Raw genomic sequence first — 21229 nt, forward strand, 5'->3', positions numbered from 1 at the left:
TTTCACTTTCCTACATCTGATACTGCTCTGGTTGCTACATGTGCCCTTCCCCCAGCCTTGGTTTTTGGGTTGAGTAAGTCATCATCAGTGGAGCTCTCTCTTTAAAAGATGAAGAGAACATTGGCTCCTTCTCCCTGGTTGGGGACTTGGATGAGATGAGATACCAGATAAAGAATGGAGCTCCACCTCATTCTGACACCCGCTCTTTCCATTCTGTTCTCCAGAGGAAAAGAGTACAATTCAACAGTATAAAGATTGATTGTGAGCTAATGAGATAGACAAGGCAATCAATTATTTATTAAATATCCTTTCATGCCAGAAACAAATGTATTATACACACAAAAATCACACAAAGCATGATAATATCGTGCTTATAGACGTGTGTTCGAGTTCGAGTCCTGCTCTGGAGTGACCAGTCCTGTGAGATGGAGAACTGGTATGTAGGCTTAGGCTCTCCAGGACTGGTTTTCTGTCCTGCAGAGATGGGGCTCGCTAGGCTTCCCTCCCCCGTAGAGGTGCTGTGGGTTGTAACTGTCACGCGTGCACAACTGCTCGTTCCTCGTAAGTGCAGGATAGCATAAATTTTGCGGTGATGGCTTTATGACTGCCCCGTGTAGACTCGCAGTGCTCCAAAGGGATGCCTTGTGGTTTGGAGATGGGATTCTCATTTCTGTAAATACCCAAGAATTGTGGTATTGGGCCCTGCTGATTTGAATCTATTCTTTAGAAAGTACATATTGTAGATATATTTTTCAAGCATGTGTGCTTTTTTCCTTTTATTATTTATAGTTCTACCCTCTCATCTCTTGGTGTGACTTTTCATGGAATCCAGGAAACAGTCCTAACCTACCTGCCTCTTCACTCTTCTCCGTGGTGGTTTCCTTCACTGACTAGAAGAGGGTTTTGCACAGGAAATTTTATTTGTTCCCCTTTTCTTGGAGTCTCTCTTTCGGTCTGCCCATCTCTCACCTGCCCATCTGTCCATTTATCTACCCACTCATTCTTCTGACTTGTTCCAAAAAGCATTTCAGGCAGCTTACAGAAGAACAGATACCAAATAAACAGGTTAGAAAATGGGGCCAAGTTCAAACTCTGAGGCTAGGAGGCGAGCCTGTTTGAGGGTTGCAGCCGTGAGACACACACCTCTGCCCTGTGACTTATAAGATCGACAGCTAGAGTGTGCCTGAGGCTCCCAGCAGACACAAGTTAACAGGGTTTGTGGGAGATGCTCACTGGCTGTGAAATAAATAAGTGGCTCAGGAGAAGCCCAGCCTTTCCAGCTACAAAGGCTTAGGAGAATATTCTGAGTGTCTTCCAAAATCAGGGTATTGCATTGTTTCTTTTGTCAGAGTTCTACGTATAGTTGGTTACATTCTATACCTGGAAATTTCTCCAGAACTCCTTACGAAGTGAGTGCCATTGCTCGGGAATGAGGTGGTTCTGCTCATTGACTGGGGTTGGCCAGAAACCGAAAATGACAGCTTCAAAGGAGCCTGGGATTTGTCCGTTATGTTTTGTCAGTGCTGTAGATTTCAGGAAATGCTTTCACACTTTCTCTCCATCTGAGGCGGCAGCGTGCTCTCTTAGCAGCATCAGGAGCTCAGAGCCACGGGATGTTGGGGGCTGACTGCACTGCCGTCAAGACAGCCAAGCTAGTCACTGCAGGCGTGGTCCTTTCACATAGTGCATTTCATGCTCTATAGTAGAAGGTTTCAACAGGGAGTTAATTAACTGAGTTAATTAACATTTAATAAATATGAAGCTTTGATGAAAAGACGGTTATAGGCAGAATATAAGTTGTGAACACTTTGAAAACCTTTGAAAACTGTTTCATTACTGAAATTTCAGTAGGGAAGATACACAGTTTATCTTATTTATGCCTCTCATTTAAAGTAACAAAGAAACAAGACAGAAAAGGCAGAGGATGATTTCTGTTATTCCTCTCGGCTTGCAGGTGCCCTCACATCCAGTGGCATCCATCCAGACACCAACACTGACACTGGCCATGCTCAGAACTGACTCAGCCCTGAAGACACAGGTGACAAATAGAAGGGGGCCGCGCCCTGTTACAGCAGGTGCTCTCACTTTGTGGGTCCTTATGTAACTGCACGGTGTTAATCAGGATCGCCCGTTCTACATTGTGTGGCGCTGCTGCAGTGTCTCCTAGTTATTTGTTTCTGTAAGTACTCGTGTATTATTCTCCAATGTGTGGTACTACACATCTAAAAATTCTTTTTTCAGATGAAAAATAATGTATATTTAATGCAATAATTCTGAAGAAAGGGACAAAAACGGCTATCCAGGTCCCACTAGTCAGAAATAATAATTAACACTTTAACATCTACTTTCTGTTATTTTCATCAGTGAGTATCAGCTCTGTCATAAAAACCAGTGAGCACTCTGTGCCTGTTTACTGTGTGGAGACCTCCATTTTCCATTCGGCTTATTACATGTTTTTCTACAATATTCTATCTCTCCTGGCATGATTTTTAATGACCAGTATAGCATTATGTCTTGTGGAGGCATCGTCCATTTTACTTCGGGCTTAAATAAACTTTTAAATTCCAAGTGTACTTAACTGAAATACTGAAAAGAGAGCTGTGGTGGTACCGAAAGAGCCCTACCTCCCTTCCCCTTATTTCCTGAGTGTAAAAGCTGTTGCCAATGTGGTGTATATATTTCATGACCTTTATGCCTATGACATATATATATACCCATACATACATACATATATACATATGAGAAATCTATGTATATGTGTGTATATATTGTTTTTTGAAAAATAAGGCCATACTATATGTTTTCTGCAGCTCGCTTTATTCACTCAGGGGTATATCATAGACGTCCTCCCACTCCAGACTCACCCGGTCCTTTCAGATAGAGTGGAGGGGTCTCCTGATGTGCAGGTGTGGTCTCTTGTGCAAGGACACCTTTGGTGGGAGAGTGCTGTGGACAAGGCCCTGGGCCACGGGGAAACGCTGGCCCCCTCAGTGCCCACAGCTCACCGTGATTTACCGCATTATTGTCTTGATGGTGGACACTTAACTTTTCTCCATTTTCCACTGTCAGAAAAGATGTTTGACTGGCATCTTTCTTTAACAGACATTCCTGTGATCTTGTATGAGCATGCCTTTAGTTAAGTCTTCTGGAAATTTAGTCCCTGGATGTGAAATTTACTTTCATCACAGGCTACTTTCAAGTGACTAGAAATTCCTTCTCCAGTGTGGAATGAGAAATGTAGAATTACTTACGTAACCAATTCTCTATCGCTGGATATGATTTCACTTCAGCTTTTCTTCCCACCAGTGTAAACAGTATATCTATTTGAACTGATTTTTTTTCTAAACGAAACGATTCCTAGAAGTGGGGTTGAATCAGTGTGTACATACGTTTTTCAGAGTTTACATATCCATTGACATGTCATCCTCCAAAAAGGTCGCTCACAGTTTTTTCTCCCACAGATGGACACTAGCTACAATATCTTTTAAAAATATTTACCAATAAGATGAGCAAAAGTGCTTTTTCATTGTTTTAGTTTGCATTTGATGACCAGTGAGGTATTGAGCATTTTTCACTGATTAGCCATCTGACTTTTGAAAAGTGAATGATCCATTTTGTCCTTTGCACAAATTTAAGTGAGGAAGCTTCTTTTTGCTTTGTGACAGCTCTTTGTATGTTATGAACATTAATCCCTTGTCTTCATCAACATCTATCACAGAGTTTTTCCTTGTCATTTCTTTCGTTTCATTTTGTTCAGTAGGTTTATATTTGTTGTGGCTCAAAATATTCTTAAGATAGTAAATGTCTTCCTTTTGTGTTTTATCTTTGTTATTATTCTTAGAAATACTTTCTTATAATGGTATAAATCTCTTATGTAGGTTTATTTAATGTCTAAGATGGAGATGATAATAGTACTTGTTATAGTAAGGAGAAGTTGAATTAATGTGAGCAAAGAGTTGTATTTGCTGTTATTAGTATTTTAATATTTACATCACTATCTGTAATTATTTTTGTGGTCATTATGACAGGAATAGAATTTGTTCTTTCCAGGTGATCCTCTGATTGTCCCAGGACAATTATTGAATTCATACTTTGCTCTTTGATTTGAAATCCCACATGTATAAAATACTTATGTACACTAGAGTCTCTTTTTGAGCTCATGCTTTATTTCTGTCAATCTTACTTTCTTACTCCAGCGCTATATCTTAAATATTGTAAAAATTAATTATTATCTGACATTGCGATTTTTTTTTTGTTCTTTTCTTCCATCCCAAACTTTCTTGGCTATTATTATGACTTTATTATTCCTGAAGAATTCTAAAATATATTGTTCAATTTAAAAAAAAATCAGATAAGAGTATTCATGGGATTTTTATTAAGTTTTGAATTATTTTTAGGAGAACTTCCATATTTACAAAACTGTTTTCCTCCGTGCAATATGTTGATGTCTCTACATTCACACCTCTTATTTACCCCTCAGTACAGTCCTGTAGATTTCTCCATGTACAACATGGGCATTAATTGTGAGTTTATTCCAGATTATTGTTGATGTTTTTGTTAATTTTGTAAGTGAGAATTTTTTGCTATTATATTTTTTAACTGTTTAAACTGACACCTAGGAAGGCAGATTCGGTTTGTAAATACTCACTTTGTAAAAAATCATTTAAAATTGTAAGTATTAAGTAATTGTTCGAGGATCCTTTCTTTTGTGTTTTTAAAAATTTGTTTCCAATATTATCAAAATGGTCATAGCTAAGAAGTATAGGTGTGGAGACAGATGGAGAGAGGTAGTGTGGCTCATGTACAAACTCTGAGCACTTTTATGGCTGCATTTAGGCTGGAGAAGCCCCAGAAGAGCCCACGTTAGACCAGGGGTGGCTTTGTATGCACTTGAAAGCCAGCTTTCCTACCTTTATGGTGAAGCCTGGTGGGCATGGCAGGTAGATGATCAAGGTCTGATCAAGGTCATTGGCTGCACAGAGTGCTGTGTCTGTGAGAACTGGAGTCCATCACCATGGGAAATGCTTGGTGCCAGGAACACTGCAGGGGAGCTGGGGAGTGTGTGTGTTAAGGATTGTCCAGTCCTGGGAGTGGGAAGATCAGACTCTGCATTCAGATCTGAGTTTGAATTCATCCTCTCTTGTTTACTGTTCCTCTGACTTTTGTCAAGTTATCTACCCACTTTGAACTCCTATTTTCTTGTCTCTCAAAATAGGAGAATTACGGCCTGCTGCTAGAGTGTTTGATCAGGATAAATGATTTGTTTCTATAAGATGCCACGTACAGTCACAAGCTCAGTGAGAAATGGGCTGTCACCTCTTCATCTGCAACTCAGTGCTCGACAGGACATCGGGGCAAAGCCAGTCCGTAATTTGTTTGTGATGCAAGTAGGAACAAAATTAATGTCTTGCCTTTCACTTGCAGTATTCTTACTCCTTTGCTTCATTTACTTCTTTCTTCCTTTCCTTTCCCCTCCTCCACCAAAAGATCCTGAGACTCTCTCAGAACACTAGATTCAAATTATTTTAAAGGGTGTCTCATCCTCATGAAATGACAGTAACTTAAAAAAAATCTGTACAGATCCCAGACGTCATTGTATTTGATTTACACACACACACGCACACCCACCCACCCACACAATCAGCCTACCTCCCACTTGCTGAGGGAGAAGGACCAATTTTTCTGAGTTTTCATTCACTGAGCGTGAGAGCAAAGTCTCTTACGCAGACATTCACCTTGCTTAGTGCATGGTGTTTTTAATTGGATTTCTGCTTTGTGGCCATAGAACTATTCTCCTTATAGAAGAGAGGATGTGGAGACATAGACATTCTGCTGAGATATTGGTGTCAACATATTTGAGTTGGAAAGGACTTAGGACAGCATAGAGTCGTAACTTTTTATGGGTGAGAATTCATGATAGTGTAACTTGGACAAGAACCTAGGTCTTCTGTCTTCGTGTCCACGTGGATGAAGAGGCAACAGGGTGGGAGATGGCAGGGATCCTTCTTGCTTGAGTTCCAGGGTCTTGCTAGTTTTCATTGCTCAGCTGCCTTTAGTTTAGGTCCGTGTGGCCTCTCATGGGAAGGTCACTCTGTCCTGATAGACTGAGTTTCTAATCAGCAAAAAGGTCTGGACCCACTCATATTTCCCAGAGTTTTTCTGCTGTCCTGCTGACAGTTTATATAAATGATACCTAAGAAACTACTGGATATAAAATCCTTATTGTTATCATTTGCCCTCAAGTTCCATAGGAATGGGGTGCTGTCTCAGGCTGTCTAAGGCTAGATCTGAACAAAGATAGGGTGATAGGCTGTGCTGCTGGACCCTCCCCAGTCATAAGGGACTTCCACCTTAGTTTTTAGAATCAGACAGACGAGTTCAAATCTTGCCTTTACCAGTTATTAGCTTTGTGAACTTGGGGAAGAAACTGTAGTTGTTTGTGCCCAATTTTCTTTATCTGTAAATAAGTTCAGTATTTACTTTAGGGTTTTTGTTTTAGAATTGAATGAGCTAATTCCCTCATTTATACCGAAAATACTGATCGCGTGGTTCTATGCTGGTGCCTTGGTAGAAGATTACTAAGGGACTCAGCAGTGAGAATGCAGGTGGGGGACCCCTGGATCATAGAGCTTATATTCCAGGATATGCTTGTAAAAGACTGGATGTGCAGTGGATTTTTAGTAAATGTCCATTCCTTTCCTTATCCACATTGATTGTGCATATATATTTGTACAATATATGAACAATTTTTTATTGCAATTTAAATCTCTTTGTAGTAATTAAATTATGTAGCTATAACAAAATACGTGAAATAAAATGATTTGTCTTTTATTTTCTTTTCAATATGCAAAACAAAATAAAATAGAAAAGAAAAAAGGTTCTGAAGGAGTAGAAATAATTTTATTTCTGTGGAATCAATTCCCTATTTTAGGTTTTTTATTTGTGTTTTTAAACAGCATATAAATTTGATAGGTTGTGACTTCAGTGTTGATAGCTAGGTGAGTGTAGTTTCTTTTTGTGGTAGTCTTTGATGAATTATTTGCACTAGATCATAAATGATGTGCATGTTACATATTGGAAACGAGGAAAGAGTGGAGACATACTACCTCCAATGCAGTCATCTTGTTACCAAGTCGAAACTCGTACTGCTTGCTGCATGACAGGCCAATAAATTGGGAGATTGAGGTGATGGAGCAAGGAATACTAACTTTATTTGAAAAGCTGGCAGACCCAGAAGATGGCAGAATGACATGCTGGAGAACCGTCTCCCCCAAGTCAGGAATCAGTCCGCTTTTATACTAAAAAGGGGCGGGGATGTGGTTGGTTGTTGCAAACTTCTTGCGGTACGAATTGTTTCTCCTTGGACTTCTTTGTTCTTGCAGCTGTCCACGTGGGTCAAATCATGGTGCCCCTCTAAAACCTCCAAAAAAAATCAAAGTTGATTCTCTATTTTGCAACTTGCCATCTCTATGTAAGTGCAGAAGAGTTAACATCGTGAAAGATCAGAGCCCGGAGAATAGGCTCTCCTGGATATTTCAGGCTAAAGGCAACTATCTTTTACAAAAGGTACAGAGCTACCAAGTCTGAGCCTAGAAAACAGCAAAGGTTTAAAGCCAAAGGAACAGATCTAACATGCAGTCAAATTTATTCTTTTCTATTACAATTTCTTTTTCCACCTCATAAATAATTTTAGTAAGAAACATGAGCAATTTTTTTAATTTTGCTTCTTAGTAACGGATAAGTGCGTCAAATATATTTATGAGAGCAGGGATGCTGTGCGGGCATTGGGGTCACAGCAAACTCTTGTTGGGGTGGTCGACTCTGCAACATGTCTGATGCCCCGTGGGTGTTGGTGAGGGACCCCATAACCAGGGGCTGTCTTCAGGAACCAGCATATGGGCATTGACATCTGGAGACCTCTTTTTCAACTGCCGGAAATTTATTCAGATACTGTGACTGAAAAACCACTTCAGCTGGTGATAATTAGGGAATAAAGGAAGAGGAAAAGGGCTTGGATTAGATTACAAGAGAAGGACAGAATATCAGGGAACCTGGGGGCTTGGCAGTGGGTCCATGGGAGAGAGGGGAGCAGAGGTGGGGAGGGGCACGCCTCTGGAACCAGCTCCTGCACCTGTCCCAGGGCCCAAGTCACACAGCTTTTAATTGGCCCAGGACGCTCTCCTGTCTGGATGTCACCCTGGTCAGAACCTTGAGAATCGAAGGTAAGGGGTGGGCAGCACTCACCTAGGGGATCACTGAGGACTTAGTTCAAGTCCACGGTGCCTTTTCTTGTCATGTGTCATCACTTGCCCTTTATCTTAGGATCTGAGAAGCAGGAGCAAGGAACGCAGGGAGAGATCCAGTAAGACATCTGACTGTGTTAAGAGACGACAGTCATAGCCACACCGGGAGCGAGGACACTTGCAGCAAAGTAAAACGACTTCACAACTGTTGCATCAGAGCTGCCGGTGTGAGAGAGCCTAAGCCTGTCTCAGAGTGCAGGGGACAAGCAGAAAGGAATGGTAAATTTCCACTGACAGTTGAAATTTTGTTAAATAGCCTGCTACTGTTGCTTGTATCACTTGAATGAATGCAGGCATATTTCTATGGGCAATTATGTTCACTCAAACCCACCAGCCACTCTTGCCCCCATCGGGGATGGGCTTTCTCAAGCCCAGTGTACCTGCTGCTTGGGTGGGCCATGCTGCGTGTCCTCGCCTGGGGCCGGGCTGCTGCAGGGCACTGAGTCCCCGAGGCACGGCCTGCGAGACACGACAGGAACACCTCTGCTCTTGACTGAGGGCCTCCGTTTCCCCCTGCAGTGTAAGAATGCTGGTGACTGAGTTAGAAGCATGCTTCAAAGCTGTCCGTGTCCTTGCCATCCAGAAGCAGAGCCTGGGAGCTTCCGAATTTCTCCAGAATGGGGTTTACATTCATCTTCGACAGGTGAGTTTATGTCCTTTTACAAGTGGAGGAATTACTGTAGTTTTCCTGGAACTTACTCACCACTAGTCCATGTGATTTTTCTGTGCTAGGATTCAATATGGCATGCTAAAAATTCTGGAGTCAGATCTTGAAACACTGATGAAGAGGATTATTTTATTTCTTTATATGATAGTATTTTACTTTCAAAATTCAGAGTTTTCAGTTCTTTCAAAAATTTTTTGTGGGGTTGGAGAAACAACTTTGCTCTTGCCATCTTTGTGACCTGTTGCTATATGCCTGTCACCTGTCTTCTGTCACTTGTGAGGCGGTTCCATTTGTGACCCTGTCCGGGTTGTTCATGGTATAAAACATAAAGTCTGTAAAAGTACAGTCCCTTTTACTCCGAAGACATTCCACAAATACTACTTAAATCTGGGTGTGGTTTTAAGAAGACAGAATCATTAGAACATGTACTTGCAGGTTGCTAGTGCAAAATCCCCAAATCAATAGTCTAGCTCAACATCTAAAATCTTTCTAATCTACCTTGGATTTGTATGGATAGTTGAAGCAGTTTGCTAAGAACTCAAGACCAGGGTTAGAATACAGGCTGGTGTAGCTCAGCAGGTCCTCCCAAGCTGATGCTCTGGGAGAGGGCAGGTCCTAGGGGAGAGGGCGTGTCCTCCCCTCCCTGAGCTGACAATTTGATGGCAAAGACATTCATCAGGTGAAGAACTTGGAGATTCTTCTAAGAACAGTGGGTTTGAAAACAGTCCTAAAAGCGTGGGAGTGACACAATCCCATTTGTCTCAAGTAGGGGAGAGTGGCTTTGGGGCCACTTGGGAGACTCGTGAGTCCAGGTGGGCAGTGTTGGTGGCTTCCACTTGAGCGGTGGGATGGTCAGCGGGTAAAAGCGAACAGATTGAAGGCATGTTTAGATGGTAAAAAGGAAAGGATGAATGATGTCTGTGAAGGTAGGATAGAGTAAGGAACAGGTTTCTGGGTGGATTAATGAGGTAAATGATGGTCCTGCTATGCTCTGAGGAGGGAAATCTGTAGAGGGAGTTCTGGGGGGATAACTGATGAGTTCAGCTGTGGGTAAAGTGAAAGGCTGTTAGATGTGTGGTTTGGGAGCTCAGGTGAGAGCCAGTAGTGAGTAGGGGGAGGGGAGAGAGACTTTCAAATCAGTTTGTCTTGTGAACATACAAATAAGGATGAGTAATGACACACTTAAAACCTCTATATTCTGTATTTAAAGCCCAGTAACATTTTGCTATATTGACTGCAGAGGTTCTTAATTTTTTTAATAGAAATAAAATAAATAGAAAAAAATAGTGGAGTTAATGAACATCTTAGAGTTGATGTGTGTCCTTGTATGTATTTTCATACCTCATCTGTTTATAACCATAATCTACAAAAAGTTCGCTTGCTTAGCATAAGAGTTAAACAGAGGGAAGTGACACACAGTGTTGGGGCTTGAAGCTGATCTACTCGGGCAAATTATGTCACCTCTCTGTGCCTTAGTTGCAACTTCTGTGACTGCCCCCGGGCCCATCATCACAGCTGATTTCCTAGACTAGATGTTGGGAGGGAGGCTGCTGAATGGAATAAGAAGTGGCAACTTCTAGGGATATTGAAGAGAGAGACAAAAACAGATTAAAGCCGATAAACTGAGTAAAAATACCCTCAAAAGTGAAAGAATCCCGCAGTGTTTTGAGCCCCTTAGCGTAAGGGAAACAAAATCAGGTTGAGCCAAAGCTCTTGAGCATGTGAGTATTGTGGGTGGGTGGGTGTCATCAGAAAAGGGTTGAGAAAAGGCCTTTTCATTTCCCTAGACGTTTCCAGTAAGGATGGGGAGCAGAAGAGAAAACCCCCTGCTTCACAGTGGAAGCTGCTGTTTTGTGCAAAACTGACCAAAGTTTGGAGACCAGTCATCAGCGGTGCTGGCAAATGAAGAGACTTCGGGATTGGGTGGGACACTTGCTGCGACTTTCAGGTGACCTGCTGGCTGGGTCTGTATGGCGGGCAGTAGGTTTGCAGGGTGACCCGGGCATAAACCCTGGCTCTGAGGCTGCTGGTCTGACTAGCAAACCTGGGCACCCGCAGTCTTAATGGTGCAGCTCGGGATGTGGCCTGGGACACCTGCTGAGCTGAGGGCGAGAGGAGGGCTTCCCTGAGGGGGTGTCATGCGGAGAGTGGGAACGTGTTCCTGCAGGGGAGGAAGAGCCTCTGAGCAGGGTACTGGATGCACAGGCAAGACCAGCCTGAGCACGGAGGCTTCTGGGAGCCAGAAGTCATACAATGGCCCGAACCGCCTTGTTCCTGCGAGACTGCAGGGAAAAGATGCTGAAAATGTAGGCTAGGGTCACACCCTGTGGTGTTTTATGAGTGACAGTAAAGGACTGGTCCGGCAGGCAGGAGAGAACCCTGTGGGCGTCCCAGCTGGGGCGTCATGCCGGAGGGAGGAGCAGAGTTATAGACTTTGCCACTTATTAGCTATGTGACTTTGAGCAAGATCACCTCACCTCTCTCTATATATATCTTCATATGTAAAGTGACAGAGTGACAAGCTCGTGTCATCAGAAGGCTTTGTTTAGCTCTGATCCTCTTTGTCCAGTCCTGTCAGTGCTGCCCTGTGAGGTTCTGCAGCGGCTGCTCTTATCCTGAGATGGGAGGGCCTAGAGTGACGTTGTAGTGCCCGAGGGCAGGAAGGGGTTGCTTTAAAAGCAGACATGTTGTGGCCTGCAGCTGCAGGCCTGCAGGCAGTTTGGTTGAAGGTCCTGCAGGGGACTTTGGAGGCCTTAGGTTGTTGAGAGTACTTTGGATGCCTTAGCTTCCTCTTAAGTCTAGTTTTCTCTTGCGGACCGGATTTGCCTTTGCAGATTGATGCTGAAGATTTGGGCTTCTAGCAAAGCTGTTTTCAGAGATGGGTATATACGTAAAATATCGTATAAAATAAAATGATTTATTTAACGTGTGGGACTTCACAGCTGTTGTGAACAGCTCTGTTGTCCTGGTCGTCACGGAGGACACCAAGTGTCAGCAGAGCGTGCGGGAGGACAGGTAGCCTGCAGTGCTGCTGCGGGGTGTTCTCCCGAGTAGAGCACTCTGCTGAGTTGACTCTTCTCTGATCTTGGTTGCCAGATGAGCAGACAGCAAATTAATGAGTTCTGGTGGGATTGAATAATGACAGGAAGAAAGAGGAAACCGTAGTTTTTCCAGACTAAAACACGCTTTTGTTTCCTGATCCAGTGTGTTCCATTACAGAATTGATGAGTTCTGTCTATTCTGGGACTTCATTGAAATAAACGTTCAGCCTAAATGTTAAGAGTTATGTTTTATTTGGCTGGAGGACTCGAGCCGGGATGGCAACCTCTCAGATCACTCTGAGGGACTGCTCCCAAGAGGTAGGGGAAGAGCTAGGATATATAGAAGTTTTACAAGAAAGACCAGGTAGTTGGAACAATAAAATATTGCTTGTTATCTAAAGAAAACCAGATATCTCAAGATCAAGTATTTACTGCTTTTCTATGTATGGGAGGAAGCAAACATTTGTGTCATTGAATTCATCCCTTTGGCGGGTACCTAGGTATCTAGGGCCAGTATCCTGTCCTTTCTTACTCTGAATCCACTCAGAGGGCACCATTGTGAGTGGCTGAGAGGCTGGGCTGCAGGCATGCACTCGCTGGGGGGTGGCAGCAGCCGCTGATGACTTGGTTTCAGCATTCTTTGTTTACTGACATGGTTGCAGTATTTTCATTCACATTGTAGTATTTTCATTCATGGACGGATTATGGATAATCTGCAACCTTGGAAAGCAACCGAGATGGAATTACTGCAGGTACATTCTTCTTTAATAAGCCGTGTGCAAACATAAACATGGAGGAAGCATACATTTGGATTTGGTGGTGTAGTGAAGGGTGACTGCACATTACAGGAGAACGCAATGCAGAATTGCTTAAGTCCACGTTTCTTTTCTGTTGTGGTTTCTGAGAACAGTTTATGGTAATTAACCAACATTGACAAATGGTGGCAAACATTGCATTTAAGAGCTGGCCGGCTGCAAACATGTGTATTGGACAGGTGGAATTCATAGGCAAGTGGTCAGGTGGATGGGAGAGAGATGGAGCCTAAGCCTGGGCCCACATTCCTGTTTAAATAACCATTTCCTCACCATACGGCCTTGGACTAGAATGTAACCTCTCTTAACCTGTTGGTGAATCTGTGAAATGGGCATGATAATATTCGTTTCTTCCTGGGATTGTTGTAAGTTCTAAAGAGTATTGTAGCACACATGAAGCACTTAGCAGTGTTCACTGTGTGTGGCCGCCCCGCTTGGCGTGTGTCAGAGCCGTAAAGGCAGCATTTGTCTGTTGAGAATGCACTGGTAGCCCCTTGAATATGCTGTGAATTTGGTGATTTCCTTTAATCTTGGTAACTCTGTGTGCCATGGGCAGTTATTTTCATGGACAGATGAGGAATCTCAGGGTAAAGAAGACTGTGTAATCTGCCCAAAGTCAGACCATAATTTTGGGTGCATGGGCCTCAGTTCAGCATGAGCCCCAGGGCCTTCTTCCCTCTCCGTTCAGCACCAGAGCCAGATGTGTGGTCGGCTGTTTCCCAGCCCAGAATATCGGGCAGGCCGCAAGACACACCTGGCCCTGCACTGCTTGAGCAAACTCTGGAGGAGAGGAAGTTACAAAAGGGATAAACATAAAAACAGATGACAGCAAACTGTGATCAGCACTGAGAAGGAAAGGAACACGCCTCACAATGCAGAGCTGCGAGCTTTCCCGTCGGGGCTGCTCTGGGGGGCGTTCATCTCAGCTAAACAAACTCTGCTGCTGCACCAAGGCAGGAAGGCAGGGAGCGTGTGGCCAGGTAGACAGGGCCTTGTTAATCATACTCATTCCCCATTAAGCTGCAGCTGTCACGGGCACTTACCTAGTAAACAGATGTCTTCCATAATCATCACGCACTATTCTTCGTAGTTTTATTGCCCCACCTTTGAGATGAGGTCATTGAAGCTGGGGAGTTTGCTGCATGCCCGTGATCACCATGGAAATACCCCCACTGGTCTTTCAACCTAGACTGGCGTGGCTGTCATGCCCCAGCCCTGTGAATGGCATCGTGTAGCTTCTCCCAACTGGCCCAAATGACTGACATTGATATTCTTAATTCATAGGAAATGGTATGTGACAATAGGAGAAAAAGGTATTAAGAAATTGTTTGGAAAACTAGAACAAAATCCAATTCTTCCCCAGCTGGGGGAGCGTACCCTGTGTCACTCACCCCACTCACTGCGTGTCACCTCCTCCCTGCCGACTCTACGTTCAGAAGCCACTCTGAGTCTTTGAAGAACATTTTGCCTCATGACATTGTTGACTAGGCCCCGTGACCTCTCTGTCCCTGGTTAACTCTGTCTTGAAAGCCATTTAAATTTCTTGCAGGCTCCTTCTCTCAGAAGTAAGAATATCCTCTTTCGACTTCTTGATGCAGCTCCTTAATGAAGATCTCGTGAAGGAAATTTAGTCAAAACCTGGGAGGTATGCACACAGTGACTGCAACCTCAGCACTTTATGAAGTTCGGAATCAGATTTGTGGGTGACTCAGGAAAGGCTTTTTTATGGTAACAAGGGGAAAGTGAAAGGATGCAGGCTGTGTGAGACTGAAACATCTCGTTCCCAGCCAGCAAGGCACCTGCGTTCAGGGTGGTGTGTGGGGAGTGCAGAGTTCTCACAAAGAAAGAAGTGTTGTGATGGGAGGGAGGACAGTTAGGTACTTTACTGTGGAGGGAAAAAGTGGGTTAAGCATTTCCTGGTTGAACAAGAGGATTGTGACATGATGTGCTTGTATTTTGGAGAGAAGGGTTTTGTGGGGACAGGCCTAGGGAGAACGCTCTGTGGCTGGGGAGTCAGCACAACAGAGAAACACAGAGAACCGGGCAGACCCCAAGGCCCCTGCTGGGGAAGAGGCTGCCCGCCAATTCGAGCCCTGGGGGCGGCTTCTGTCCCTTAGCTGGGGCCTCAGAGCTCCCTTCACAACCCAGTCCTGTTGATACAAGGAAAAAAACGTGAGGCATGAGAAGGGCTGTGTCCCAGGCTTTGGTTGAGCCCCTGGGATGTGTCCCACCAGATTTTGTTCCTTGGCTTCGTGCAGTAAAGTATTCAAGAGCAAGCCAGTGTTGAGAAAAGGTAGATTTATTCACAGAGACACATTGAAAGGCAACAGAAAGGCCACGAGGTGTGGGGTTTGGGTGCTCAGATTAAAAGTAAGTACACACTCCACAGATTGTGGTCTTTCTCCGAAGAGGGAGAGAGAGGGGTGACCGCGAGGTGGCGCTGTGTTGCTCGTTTTCTTGGGCTTGGTGGTTTCATTTGCTAATATGTAGAAGAACCAGCCTAAAGGCAAGGGGCTGGGATTCCCGGGGAGTTGGCCATTTCCCACACTTTGACATTTTGTGGCTAGCCTTGGGACTGCCATGGTACCTTGGGGCATGATATTCACCATGTTACTATTACAATGGGTTTATAATGAAGCTCAAGCTCTGCTAGAAGTTAAATCTCTTCATCCTGAGCCTCAAGGCCTACTGGGGGTTGAATCCTTCACCATTTTGATGTTAATTGCTGTGGCCTTCCTTGAATGGCTGTGCTCTGCCCCTTCCATCCTGTCTCACTGTGATGACACAGAGAGAGCAAAGGCCGGGCCCTGCCTGTGCCCCTGCATTTAACAGCGTGAAGTGTGGAGTGGGCTTATGATGACTCTGAGTGGTGAGAAGGATGTTTCAGATTTTGCCACGTGAGACATGGGGACCTGCCAGCAGCCATCACAGATTTATCTCAAGGGCATTATCGCTTGTGTTGTTACGGATAGAACAGGCCAGCCAAGAAACAAGCACTGAGATTTTTTATGCTGGCGGGCTCAGAGGGGCTCCTGTTCCGAAGCTTTGAGCACCTCCAAGACCTGCACATGAGGTTCTATAGGGTTAATTACAAGTAAGGGGCTATTAGCCAATAAGGCTCAAACAACAAAAAGCAAGGAATCAGTACACTGAAGCTTATGAATTTGGAACAGATCACGTTACTGACAATTGTTGACCTTGGATTTACGAGTTAGCTTATTAGCCCAGTAAAATGACACTAAACTTCAGATTTACGAGTTAGCCCAGCAATACTTAGATCAGTAAACCGACACTTATCACACTTAGATTTGTGACTTAGCTCGTTAGCCCAGCTGGGCTTTTCCTTCACAGTGTCACTCATCTTTTCTATATTTCTATTTTTTTTTAAGTATTTAATCCAAATTTAATATCAGGTTTTTTTGGAAAGAAATTTCTCTTTTTCTTTTCTTTCGGACTCTTTTGGGGGGGTAGGTTATTAGGTGTATTTATCTGATAGTGGAGGCCCTGGGGCTTGAAACCGGGACCCCGTGCACGCTAAGCACACGCTCTACCACCCCCTATGATCTTTTCTTTTTGCTTTAGCTGCCAAGAATCTGACAGCTGAATTTCTAGTCGGACTTTAACACTTGCCCTGACACCAGGGAATCCATATTTATGACTTTACCTCCCCCTGGTTTCATTTAAGTATTGAATCTCCAATTTCTCTTCACTCTCAATTTTGCCTTTTTGTTGTTATGGTTGTTAAGGTGTGTTTAAAAAAATTGTTTAATTTCTCTTTTAGCAGGAGGCTGAAAGTAAATAAATATGTAAACATACAGCACACTTAAATGCTTTTATACATTCTAAGCTGTTTAGTCGTTACTTAAAAACCGAATTGAATATTAAAGTGATAACATTTTTAAATTATTTTTTTAATTTTTTACAAAGATATAGCTGATTTAAAATGATATGTTTCAGGTGTACAATAGATGCTCCATTTATAGTTACTGTAAACATTGGCTGTATTCCCTGTGTTGTAAGATACATCCCTGTAGCGTTTTTACATTACATGTTGCAATTTGTATAAGAAAGTTGGGTAACACAGAGTCTGGGGCATGGCTGTGTCTGAACCAGGGTCACGCTCACCCTGCCTGTCAGAGCCCAGGCCCTCACTCCTCTCTGCAGGGCAGCGAGTGGAGGCAGCCCTCATCAGCGCTGGCACCACCCTCTGAGAGTCAGTGACAGCAGTGTCTGTGTGTGGACGTGCAAATTGTTTTTCCAGGAGCTTTACATGCATTTCTGCATTTAATAATTAAAGCCCTCCTGTGAGGAAGCGTTTTATGATTTTAATGAATAATACATTTTATTTTGATATTGATAGACTTCAAACCTCCGGAAAATTTACAGAAGTAGTACAGTAAACGCTTAGATACAGTTCACCTTAAAGGGCACTATTTGTCCTTTTGTGTCTGGCTTATTTTAGCATAAAATTTCAAGGTTCATCCATATTGTAGCCTGAGTCAGTACTTTATACTTTTGGTTTCATAATATCCTTTTTCTTTTTTTTCGTTTTTGGTCTATTTAAAAATATTTTCATTGAAGTCTAGTCAGTTTATAATGTTGTGTCAGTTTCTTGTGTACAGCACAAAAATTCAGTTAAATAGGAAAATACCTGTATTCATTTTCATATTCTTTTTAAACATAAGTTACTATAAGATATTAAATATATTCTCCTGTGCTATACAATATAAACTTGCGGTTTATTCTATACATACTCAGTATCTGCAAATCTTGAACTCCCAATATATTCCTTCCCACACCCTCTCCCCTCTGGTAACCATAGTTTGGTTTCTATGTCTCTGTGTCTGTTTCTTTTCTGTATATAAGTTTATCTTTTTGTGTCTTTGTTTTTTGATTTTTTTTTTTTTAAGATTCCACATGTGAGCGATTTCATATGGTATTTTTCTTTCTCTTTCTGGCTTACTATTCTTAGAATGAAATTCTCCAGGTCCATTCATGTTGCTGCAAATGGCATTATTTTGTTATTATTTTATGGCTGAATAGTAGTCTATTGGAGAAATATACTACAGTCTCTTTATCCAGTCATCTTTCAGTGGATATTTAGGTTGCTTCCATGTCTTGCTATTGTAAATAGTGCTGCTATGAACATTGGGGTGAAAGTGTCTTTTTGAGTTAGGGTTCCTTCTGGATATATGTCCAGGAGTGGGATTTCTGGGTCATATGGGAGATCAATTTTTTGTCTTTTGAGGAACCTCTATACAGTTTTCCACAATGGCTCCACCAAACTGCATTCCCACCACATTGTAGGAGGCTTCCCAATTCTCCGCAGTCTCTCCAGCATTTATCTGTGAACTTCAGAATGATGGGTATTCGGACTGGTGAGAGGTGAGACTTGATTGCAGTTTTGATTTGCATTTCTCTGATAATGATATTGAGCATTTTTTTCATGTGCCTATTGGCCATTTGTATATCTTCATTGGAGAAATGTTTCTTTAGGACTTCTGCCCATTATTGAATTGAATTGTTTGTTTTTCTTTCTTATTAAGTGTAAAAGCTGTTTACATATTCTGGGAATTAAGCCCTTGTCAGTTTCATTTATTGCAACTGTTTTCTCCCATTCCATAGATGGTCTTTTTGTTTTGCTGTTTGTTTCCTTTTCTGTGCAAAAGCTTGTAAGTTTAATTAGATCCCACTTGTATTATTTTGCTTGTATCTCTATTGCTTGATTAGACTGCTCTAGGAAAACTTTGTTGAGATGTATGTCAGATGTTTTGCCTATGTTTTCTTCTAAGAGGTTTATAGTGTCTTTTCTACATGTTTAAGTCTTTAAGCCATTTTGAATTTATTTTTGTGTATGCTGTGAGGGAGTAGCCTAACTTCATTGATTTACATGCAGCTGTCCAGTTTTCCCTATACCATTTTCTGAAGAGGCTGTCTTTACTCCATTGTATGTTCTCACCTCCTTTGTCAAAGATTCAATGACCAAATGTTTGTGGGACTATTCTTGGTAATTTTGTTTATCCGTTCATTGATGGATGGATATTGTTTGTAACCTTTGGCTACTCTGAATGATACTGCCATGAATATTGATGTGCAAGTTTTGTGAGAATATATTTTCATTCTGTTGGCTGTACAGTTGGCCCACCATATCTGTAGTTTCCACTTCATGGATCCAGATGGCTGATTGTAAAGGAACTCGAACATCCTTGGATTATGGTATCCAGGGTGGGGGTTTCCTGAAACGAAATCCCGAGGATACTGAGGGATGACTCTATATGTAGGAGTGGAATTGCTGTGCCATATAATTCTAACCTTTTGAGGAAACACCAGGCTTTTCCAAAGAAGCTGTACCATTGCCCCTTTCCAACGGCTGTGTATTGAGGGTTCCCATTTCTCTGCCTCCTGACCAACACTTGTTATTGTCCATGTTTTGATTATAACCATCCTAGTGAGTGTAAAGTCAGATCTCATTTTGATGTTGATTTCGCTAGTGATGCTGAGCATCTTTTCATATGCTTATTGGCCAATTGTGTATCTATTTAAATACTTGGCATATTTAAAAATTGGGTCGATTTTCTTTGTATTGGTCAGGTGTAAGCATTTGTTTTATATCCTGGATACTAGTATCTTATTAGATATATGCTTTGCAAAATTTTTCTCCTATTCTGCAGATTGTCGTTTCACTTTACTTTTTTTAAACATTAAAACAATTTATTTCTAGGGGAGGTAATTAGATTTATTCATTTTATTTTTCTTGCTAAGGACGCACTCTATCACTTGAGCTACCCCCTTCCCCTTTCATTTCACTTTCTTGATGATGTCCTTTGTAACAAATGGTTTTAATTTTGATGAAGTCCATTTTATCTTTCTTTTTTTTCACTTGTGCTCTTGGTATTGTATCTAGAAAGCCATAGCCTATCCTAGGACCACAAAGATTTAAACTATGTCTTCTTTTAGAAAGCTTATACATTTAGTTTTTACATTTCCGTCTGTGATCCATTTTGAATTAATATTTTATTTGTTAAATAAAATACGGGGGTCCAGATTCCAGATTCATTCTTTTTCCTTCAGATACTCAGGTGTCTCTGCACCATTTGTTGAATAGACTATTCTTTCAATAGAGTGTTGTTGGCACATTTCTGGAAAAATGACTGTAAATGTAAATTTCCCCCCTGGATTTTTTATTGTGTCTCATAGATTTATGCATCCAAACTTATGCCAGTACCATAATGACTTGTGTACTATAGATTTGTAGTAACCTTTGAGTGAGTCCTCCAACTTTGCTCTTCTTTTTCAAGATTGTTTTGGCTGACCTGGGACCCTTGCACTTCCATATGAATTTTGGCATCAGTTTTTCAATTTTTGCAAAGAAGTCAGCTGGAATTTTGATAGGGATTCCATTAAATTTGTAGATCACTTTGGGGATTCTTAACATTTTTAACAATATTGTCTACCATTCCATGAACATGGGATGCCTTCCATATATGTAGATCTTTTAATTTTTTTTGGTGATACTTCAAAATGTTCAATGTGCAAATCTTGTAAAATTTTGTTAAATGTATCTCTCATTTTATTTTTAATGCTGTTGTAATTGGAAAGGCTGAGCTTTCTAAGGGTGGGAGTATATATCAATTTATTTATTTCTAGGATTCCTACACAGCAAATACCCTAGATTTATATTTGCTACATAAATCTATCCACAATTCTTCCCACCCCCGTGTCATAAGAAACCAAGACCCAGGTTAAGCTACCTGAACACCTATGTGGAAGTGAGAAGTGAGATCCTTGGGTGGGGCTTTGTGCAGATTATACTGAAAGCTTATTCATTATGGCTTCATCTTAATTTCTTTTAAACAATCCTCTCAGTGTATATAGTCAGATACATTAAGAAAATGCCCTTTCGATGTGTGGAGGAGCTAAGACTATAATTTTCAAATAATTTCTAGTGAGAGTGTTGTACTTGAAACTAATTTGCATCAATCTTTGAAGATTTATGTTTCAGGAGATTTGACTAAAGAACACCTGTCTTTATTCATTAGTGACAATTAAATGCTCAAGCAACATGTACGAGTTTGAGCAAACTGCCCCCGCCCCGTAGTGCTGGTTGGCTGCAGCTGTAACTGGAGTCAAGACTTACCTATCCCAGTACGCTTGGGCGGATCTGCTCAAAGGGGTTCGTCCAATAGTTTGTCGGTAGTCTTTTGGACAAAGCCATAAAGCATTGATTTAAGGTTGCTGGAATGCATTATATTCTTATTAATATTAAGTAAGCAAATATTGAGTGCTTACTGTATGTTGGGAATTGTCCTTTAGCTTCACATGAATAGTATTTCGCTTAAAACCTCTCATATTTCCTTGTTATTCACACTTTACAGATAAGGAGTCTGAGGATTAGGTCTTCTCTCT

General features: G+C 41.9%; 1 protein-coding gene across 49 annotated transcripts in view; it reads left to right on the plus strand.

The window, feature by feature from the left end:
• LOC141579475 (uncharacterized) overlaps positions 1-21229 on the plus strand; it is a 195019-nt gene that overhangs the window by 164892 nt on the left and 8898 nt on the right. For 37 of the 49 annotated variants that reach the window (XR_012511066.1, XM_074375954.1, XM_074375953.1 and 34 more), the window contains 5 exons: positions 1955-2179; positions 8323-8522; positions 8823-8946; positions 10758-10918; positions 14373-14468. The exons of 1 other annotated variant lie outside the window; for it this stretch is intronic. The gene's annotated coding sequence lies outside the window, so the exon portion shown is untranslated. Of the gene's footprint in view, positions 1-1954; positions 2180-5215; positions 5388-7382; positions 7567-8322; positions 8523-8822; positions 8947-10757; positions 10919-12693; positions 12764-14372; positions 14469-21229 lie in introns of all 49 variants that reach the window. 11 more of the 49 variants (XM_074375806.1, XM_074375828.1, XM_074375856.1 and 8 more) reach the window with 11 other exon arrangements.

Source organism: Camelus bactrianus, chromosome 2 (assembly GCF_048773025.1).
Source record: "Camelus bactrianus isolate YW-2024 breed Bactrian camel chromosome 2, ASM4877302v1, whole genome shotgun sequence".
In the NCBI taxonomy this organism is placed as follows: Eukaryota; Metazoa; Chordata; class Mammalia; order Artiodactyla; family Camelidae; genus Camelus; species Camelus bactrianus.